Below are 7,250 nucleotides of genomic sequence, written 5' to 3' on the forward strand. Positions count from 1 at the left end.
AAGTAATGAAGATTGCATCTGAGCCGAAACACTACACGCATATCAAAGTTAATATAAAGCGAGTAGGATAAAATTATCTCTTACAAAACCATAACATTTTCTTATTGTAGAATATTAAATGAAAATATGTTAAGTATGTTTCGGCATTACGATTCTTTTTGTAGTTTTGTAGCTAAAAAGCTCTGTTTCATTCCAAGAACATCTTTTATATTAATATTTCAAATTTGGTGTTTACTTTTTAATTCAGCTTTACAACATTTATATACAGTGTAAACATGAAATTAAATTTTCCTTGATACACTGAATGTACTTCTATATATTTTGGTAAGCGTTGTTCGGATTGGTTCCTTGAATTCGTGTGGCTTTGAGGAGGTCTTGACGGCTCACAGTGAGCCGAGAATTATATACACATTTGAATGATTTAAATCAGGTCCTTAAATAGAACTATTGAGGATATACAGTAATGGTTAAACGTAACCATTTCACACGCATATCAATTCTTATACGGTTGAATAAGGCTTACAGCAGAAAAAACGTTTACCATTAATCCACTGTATTTGAGCCGCTATTTTGAAAGACTAATCTATGGTAACTCATGTGTTCTGAAAAAATAAATTTCAAACAACACCTTTTACAGAGTCTAATGACACCTTTCTGGTATAATTATAAACCTCTATTAAGGGTTTTGTATTAAACCTAACAGGAATTAAAAAGCACCAACGTCATTGGAATTTAAAAACACCACATTAGTCCCAAAAAGACCTTTTTTTAAGGGTTTATAAACACTTTTTCTGGTATTAATATGCACCTCTATTCAAAGCGATTAAAACACCTAACAGGATTTAAAAAGCACCTTCAGAGAAGGTATTATTTCGCACCGTTTTGAGAGGTGCGTATTGACATCCTCTCGAATGGTGCTTTTAAACACCAATAGAGGTGCTCCTGGGGATGCATTAGGAAACACCTCTTAAGGTTTCAAACAGTTCCGTTTTTTTTTAACAGTGTAGTACAACCAGGGAGATTTGATATAAACGAGTTGAAATATCATCATGTGCAACCTGTGGCACTGAAACTCTCCCAGTGTACCTTGTGATGCATCATCTAAACGCTGAGGATGCTGGGAGGACTTCGGGGCCTGGCGTAGCCCACTCGATCACGCACGCTTAACTACACAAGCTGCAATAGCGCGAACAGCTTTCGCCCGTGATCATGGATCGAGTGGGCTATGATCCAAGGGAAGTTTTTCGCTGTTATCTGCTATTTTCACGGACCACTCGTTCACGCCAAATCAATCTTTCACCTCACTTGAATTTTTCATGATTACATAAAGATTTGAACGAACAAAATTGCAGATTACTATTTTCACTACCATGTCCCTCTGCTAACTTGAAGCAAACTTTCCTCTCATTTTGCTGCTCATTACCGGTGTCATTCCCTTGACTTTTAGTTCTTTATAACACTGATCATGACCTGAACTATGAGAAAGAACAATACGACGGTTGACTAAAGTACACTTGATATCACATCATTTTGCAAAACCACGAGTAAAAATCTTACAGTCCCTATTGAATTTGCCGCCATTGGTTTTAGAATTATTAAAATGTTTCACTGCAAAGCGTCCCGGGCACGAATGGGGATGTAACGTCTTTAGTAACCTTTAAAAATGCAAATCCATTCACGTACTCTCTCAAAAGTAATTAATGTAATGATAAAATGTTTTCAGGGAATGGAATCTAAGACCATTAAACACAGATGGACTAGAATGATAAGCTAAAAACCCTATCTTTAAACTTCAGTGCGTATCGTCGCCCCTAGTGGGAGAGTCCCGAAACTTTTCAAAGCATAGATCATGTCACCTTTATTATGTCGTCTGTTCTGTTGAATTTTTATGATGGCACGGTTAGGTTTTTCCTCTCCGCGTTTTCGCCTTTTATGTTGGTTTTCATATAAGTAACTTAACGATTAGTTTGGGTATTTAAGATGCCAAGCAAAGGTTGAGTATCGAAAGGCCAACTCAACCTAAGGTAAACTAACCGAAAGGCCAACCTCACGTTAGGCCAACTATGGTACCGCTAGGCCAACTTTTTATAAGGCCAGCCCATTGTTCTGCAGTAGGAAAATTCAGAAACAGAGGTTTTTTGGGCGGAGCCTAGTGTGGTTTGAGGAGTGGCTAATTTTATTTTTAAAAAGTCTTTGTATCGAAAGGCCAACTCAACCATTGCCTGGAAAATGGTCTGTTGGCTGGAAAATGGTATGTAGGCTGGAAAATGGTATGTAGGCTGGAAAATGGTATGTAGGCTGGAAAATGGTATGTAGGCTGGAAAATGGTATGTAGGCTGGAAAATGGTATGTAGGCTGGAAAATGGTCTGTTGGCTGGAAAATGGTATGTAGGCTGGAAAATGGTATGTAGGCTGGAAAATGGTATGTAGGCTGGAAAATGGTATGTAGGCTGGAAAATGGTATGTAGGCTGGAAAATGGTATGTAGGCTGGAAAATGGTATGTAGGCTGGAAAATGGTATGTAGGCTGGAAAAGCAAGGAGGGAAGCATTAAATAAAATATATAACATTAATCTTCCAAGCAGAGACCTCTCGTTAAACTACCTGTAAACACGGGAGCCAAGGTTCGTGGTAAAATAATCACTTCTCGAATCACGTAGGCTACGAATTGGAGTCCTTTTTAACCTGTAATTTAAGGCATGGAAACATCTTACATATAATATTTAATCGAAAAGTAAAGTATTGTATGTTTATTTAATTCATAGTAAATATATTAGATGAAATATTTTGAGGAATTAAGTTTTTGTTTAAACTAGGTATAAGGAATAAATATAGATTAAGGCATGGCAGATGGAGCCATAGGTACTTGTTATTTTTCTTTCAACGTTTGTTCTTGGCCGCTTTTTTCAAAATCACTGATAAGCGATCACACCAACACGAGTGTTTTTTTTTTAGAATATACGTATAGAACGAATATGAATCCGTCAGCTTTGCACGTGGATATGTCCTAATTTCTTTCCTCTTGGACTTCGGTCAACCCTGATATTAATGCCGAATTCCTTTGGATGCTCCCAGAGCGCAATAAAAGTGAGTAGTAGTTTCCAGAATCAGGATCTCCTGGCTTTATTGCTCCATGGGAGCGCTCCGCGAGCACCCAATGGAATTTGGCTTGAGAGACCAAACCAAACCTATCATACCTATCCCATATAAGACTAACGGAGTATTTATTTGTTCATTTATACCAGCCCTCGAAGTCAACGAAGTGACTTATATGTAAACAAAGGTGTGATTACTATGGGAAATGTTCCAGCTGCCTTTTTTTATTGAAAATTCATTTTTCGTTAAGCCTTTTTTGAACTAATTACATGTTGTGATGTACGTTTAACGTTAACCTTTGTTTTTTTTATCTGGTTTTGGATCCTTTTCATTTATTTATTTTTTTCTTTGTTTGTTTACTACTTTCTGTATGTGACTCTGGCCACAATAAGTCTTCGGCTTTCTTTTCCCCGTTAATAAACTAATTATCAGGGGTTCATAACATAACTGTGACTGAAATGTTTCATCTTAAGTGGGTATCAAAATCTACAGCTTAAGGCTAGGTTGAATAGCTTCCTTCCAGAGTAAGCCCCATTTGAACACCTTCAACCTTGGAAAGGAAAACTAAAACGTTTCCTCACGGTAGCTCTTTGCGTTGCTTTTAGTATTTCGTTCGTGATTTCAATATCTGTTTTTGGTACGGATTTCGTAAATTAATAATTTCTTTTTCAACGGTTTTGGATCTTGTAGCAAAAGTGAATAGAAATACATAAAGTATATATGGAGAACTTTTCCTACTGACATGTATTTTGTAGAACCCCCTTTTTGCCTCAGACACGTTTCATCCCCCCCTTAGGCAGGGCTGGATTTCGCGGACGTACACAAGGGAACATGCGTAAATAGGCTTAAAATATAGTTCAAAAAAGGCAGTGCCCTTTGTAACGTTACGCGTGTTCGCGGTGTGTTGTGGCGTCTGCTAGAGCTTGGTAGATTGTTACCGACGATTCCTGGTCAGTTATTTTGGTTAGTTTTTGCCTTTCCGCTTTAGAAGAGCATTAAAATGCCACGAATGAAAAGTATTTGTTATGTTAAAAGCCCGAAAACAGTGTAACAAATTTATTAAAAATATTCGCGAGATTGGAGTACAAGTACAAAAAGCAAAGGCTTCGCTTGCAAAGATATACATTTCTGCACTAAGCCTAGGCGTAAACAAATCCACCGCTCCACGCTCGTTTTAAAATTTGAAGCAGACGATAAAATCTATAACTCTAAGAACGGCCGTTTGGATCACCACCTACCACACTAACTACTTTAGAAAAAATCGATAAAGCTATGACATGAGAAAGCTTAAAGCTTATTGGTTAGCGCGTGTTAAGAGGTGTGAGGGGGAACTTCTGCATCGCATATTACAGGGATTGTACAGTTAAAGGCTAGATGCCGTTGCTGATATATACTTAATGTATTTCTATTCACTTTTGCTTGTAGTTGAATAGTTGTCTAGTGTTGATATTTGTAGCGACAGCCCCCTTGACTTTATAAGGGATTCTTCATTATTGTTCCCCATTTCATTTAAAACATTTCTTTATCAACTTTTGGCATTAAGCATTAACTTTAAGCAAGCATACAACTTACGTAAATTTATAATTCGAAATATAATTCAATTAATAATTTGTAATTCAATTTATTACAAATTGTAATTGATAATTTGTAATTGATAATTGAAGAAACTTTGATTTGTATTTGTAATTAGTAATTTGGCCAACCCTGACACCTACAAATAATTGTCCTAATTCCTCGCCAGAGGGCAACCCTAAGATCCTTGGTCTTCTTTTGCGTAAACCCCCGCTACGTCCTCTTGTGCGACTCTTTAATCTTTCTCTCTCTACATCGACTGTACCTTCGGCGTGGAAATTAATTAGCCACGTACCTTTGCAAAGCACAATGGAATGGATGGAAATTTTGGTGAAAGGTTTTCATCGTTAATCTGAAAGCGTAGGCTATCGCTACGAAATTAATTAGCCACGTACCTTTGCAAAGCACAATGGAATGGATGGAAATCTTGGTGAAAGGTTTTCATCGTTCATCTGAAAGCGTAGGCTATCGCTACCAAATTAATTAGCCACGTACCTTTGCAAAGCACAATGGAATGGATGGAAATCTTGGTGAAAGGTTTTCATCGTTAATCTGAAAGCGTAGGCTATCGCTACGAAATTAATTAGCCACGTACCTTTGCAAAGCACAATGGAATGGATGGAAATCTTGGTGAAAGGTTTTCATCGTTAATCTGAAAGCGTAGGCTATCGCTACCAAATTAATTAGCCACGTACCTTTGCAAAGCACAATGGAATGGATGGAAATTTTGGTGAAAGGTTTTCATCGTTCATCTGAAAGCGTAGGCTATCGCTACCAAATTAATTAGCCACGTACCTTTGCAAAGCACAATGGAATGGATGGAAATCTTGGTGAAAGGTTTTCATCGTTAATCTGAAAGCGTAGGCTATCGCTACCAAATTAATTAGCCACGTACTTTTGCAAAGCACAATGGAATGGATGGAAATCTTGGTGAAAGGTTTTCATCGTTAATCTGAAAGCGTAGGCTATCGCTACCAAATTAATTAGCCACGTACCTTTGCAAAGCACAATGGAATGGATGGAAATTTTGGTGAAAGGTTTTCATCGTTCATCTGAAAGCGTAGGCTATCGCTACGAAATTAATTAGCCACGTACTTTTGCAAAGCACAATGGAATGGATGGAAATCTTGGTGAAAGGTTTTCATCGTTAATCTGAAAGCGTAGGCTATCGCTACCAAATTAATTAGCCACGTACTTTTGCAAAGCACAATGGAATGGATGGAAATCTTGGTGAAAGGTTTTCATCGTTAATCTGAAAGCGTAGGCTATCGCTACCAAATTAATTAGCCACGTACCTTTGCAAAGCACAATGGAATGGATGGAAATCTTGGTGAAAGGTTTTCATCGTTAATCTGAAAGCGTAGGCTATCGCTACCAAATTAATTAGCCACGTACTTTTGCAAAGCACAATGGAATGGATGGAAATCTTGGTGAAAGGTTTTCATCGTTAATCTGAAAGCGTAGGCTATCGCTACCAAATTAATTAGCCACGTACTTTTGCAAAGCACAATGGAATGGATGGAAATCTTGGTGAAAGGTTTTCATCGTTAATCTGAAAGCGTAGGCTATCGCTACCAAATTAATTAGCCACGTACTTTTGCAAAGCACAATGGAATGGATGGAAATCTTGGTGAAAGGTTTTCATCGTTCATCTGAAAGCGTAGGCTATCGCTACCAAATTAATTAGCCACGTACCTTTGCAAAGCACAATGGAATGGATGGAAATTTTGGTGAAAGGTTTTCATCGTTCATCTGAAAGCGTAGGCTATCGCTACCAAATTAATTAGCCACGTACTTTTGCAAAGCACAATGGAATGGATGGAAATCTTGGTGAAAGGTTTTCATCGTTAATCTGAAAGCGTAGGCTATCGCTACCAAATTAATTAGCCACGTACTTTTGCAAAGCACAATGGAATGGATGGAAATCTTGGTGAAAGGTTTTCATCGTTCATCTGAAAGCGTAGGCTATCGCTACCAAATTAATTAGCCACGTACCTTTGCAAAGCACAATGGAATGGATGGAAATTTTGGTGAAAGGTTTTCATCGTTCATCTGAAAGCGTAGGCTATCGCTACCAAATTAATTAGCCACGTACCTTTGCAAAGCACAATGGAATGGATGGAAATCTTGGTGAAAGGTTTTCATCGTTAATCTGAAAGCGTAGGCTATCGCTACGAAATTAATTAGCCACGTACCTTTGCAAAGCACAATGGAATGGATGGAAATCTTGGTGAAAGGTTTTCATCGTTCATCTGAAAGCGTAGGCTATCGCTACGAAATTAATTAGCCACGTACTTTTGCAAAGCACAATGGAATGGATGGAAATCTTGGTGAAAGGTTTTCATCGTTCATCTGAAAGCGTAGGCTATCGCTACGAAATTAATTAGCCACGTACTTTTGCAAAGCACAATGGAATGGATGGAAATCTTGGTGAAAGGTTTTCATCGTTCATCTGAAAGCGTAGGCTATCGCTACCAAATTAATTAGCCACGTACCTTTGCAAAGCACAATGGAATGGATGGAAATCTTGGTGAAAGGTTTTCATCGTTAATCTGAAAGCGTAGGCTATCGCTACGAAATTAA

The 7,250-nt window shown here is 37.9% G+C and overlaps 1 long non-coding RNA gene across 2 annotated transcripts; it reads left to right on the forward strand.

Annotated features, from left to right (window-relative positions):
• The first annotated feature begins 1,991 nt into the window (after nucleotides 1-1,991).
• LOC149639841 (uncharacterized) lies at nucleotides 1,992-3,542 on the forward strand. 2 transcript variants are annotated; one of them, XR_016372337.1, is made up of 4 exons: nucleotides 1,992-2,743; nucleotides 2,816-2,861; nucleotides 2,955-3,086; nucleotides 3,245-3,542. It is a non-coding gene; the product is annotated as an uncharacterized LOC149639841 (long non-coding RNA). The 2 variants fall into 2 exon arrangements; XR_016372338.1 differs by having other exon boundaries at nucleotides 1,992-2,733.
• The last annotated feature ends 3,708 nt before the right edge of the window (nucleotides 3,543-7,250 follow it).

This window comes from Phalangium opilio, unplaced genomic scaffold, assembly GCF_054372755.1.
Source record: "Phalangium opilio isolate 3A_F unplaced genomic scaffold, DU_Popi_V2 ptg000094l_1, whole genome shotgun sequence".
NCBI classification, from domain to species: domain Eukaryota; kingdom Metazoa; phylum Arthropoda; class Arachnida; order Opiliones; family Phalangiidae; genus Phalangium; species Phalangium opilio.